Here is a 1,523-nt window from a genome sequence, read left to right as displayed (position 1 = left end):
CGAAGATCCCATCGAATGGATTAATCACGAAGCTGAGGCCTTCGAGGAAATTTTAAATAGCCGTGGGGACATATGTGCTTTTTCGGGTGCCAGGGGGATTGCCACCATTTTGGAGAAAAAGGGCTGCGAGCATGTAAAGATTTTAGCGCAGTCCGAAGCTACCTTGTCCTTCGAAGATGCAAAAGATCCTTCAGCCGAAGCTAGCATGGTTGGTGGAAAATTTTTCACCGATGTCTGGGACAATGGTGGTCGAGAAATGGCCCGAGAAATTATCCAAAAATGCGAAAAGGGCATCCATGATGCTAGAAAAGTAGCAGAGGCTGCTGAGAAAAGCGCAGAGCCCGAAGGGCAAATAGGTATTAACTAATGGTTTTTATTGTGTTGTAATTTTTGATTTTAAACTTCGTTCGCAATTTGTAATAGCAATGTAGCTGTATCCTGTCCTCCCTCAGATCCTACTAAAGCGTCTCCGGGCCCTCCCCCGAAAGATGACGATGAAATTAAAAAGATGGCTGAAGCTATCATGGATCAAGTTGTTAATCAACTCCTGAATGTAGCTGCGGAAGTAGTACTTAGGGAAGACTAGGTGCTATTGTAAAAACATCTGAAATATAATATGTATAATATCTTGTAATCCTGAATGTAATATACTTGTCTTTTTTTTATGGTTCAATTCTTTACGATGCATGAAATTTTACATACGTACCGTTTTTTAGTCTTTGACGAAAAAACACCTTCCCTTCTTTTCATGCTTCGTGAAGAAGAATTTTTCATTTATCACAACAATATCCGTAGTGTTCTGATGAAGAATATCCAAGCTTCGTGAAGATATTTTCCGAAGCTACACTTCCGAAGATCAATAGTGTATCTCCTTGTGACTTAGCATGATTTTCCCCTTTTTCAAAACATTCTTCTGAAGATCGATATTGTGTCCCCTTCTTGTGCCATATGCAGCATGATGTATGATGCTTATGCCATGCGAAATGATGTGATGATGTTATGCTATGTAAAATGGTATTTATTCTGAAGATACACGCACATCCCTGTAATAAAACACATAATCTTTTTAAATCAGCGTTGACTTTTCGCTGTAAGCCTCCCTTAGGAGCTTCTTCGCCTTTTACTTCAGCGGAATCAGCGTTTATTTTTCGCTGTAAGCCTCCCTTAGGAGCTTCTTCGCCTTTTACTTTCAGCGGTATTCGCGTTGACTTTTCGCGCTTCGCCTTTTACTTAGGCGGTATCAGCGTTTATTTTTCGCTGTAAGCTCTGCATTCCCTTTGGAACGACTTTGGAGCAGAAAACTTACACTGCGCTCCTTTGGAACAGCTTTTTGTAACTTCAGCAAACTTACTCTGCGTTCCTTAGAACGACTTTTTGTTGCTTCGAAGAATTTTTGATAATTCGAAGGTCCTCCTTGTTATCGCAAATCTTTAAGCTTCAACAACTTAAGCCTGTGGAGAAAATATATTTTCCTTGTGGCAAACAACGAAACTATTACATGAAATTTAAAAAATGTCCTTTAT

Source organism: Zea mays, chromosome 7 (genome assembly GCF_902167145.1).
Source record: "Zea mays cultivar B73 chromosome 7, Zm-B73-REFERENCE-NAM-5.0, whole genome shotgun sequence".
Lineage (NCBI taxonomy): Eukaryota > Viridiplantae > Streptophyta > Magnoliopsida > Poales > Poaceae > Zea > Zea mays.
The sequence above is the reverse complement of the archived record's forward strand: the minus strand, read 5'-3'. Positions refer to the sequence as shown.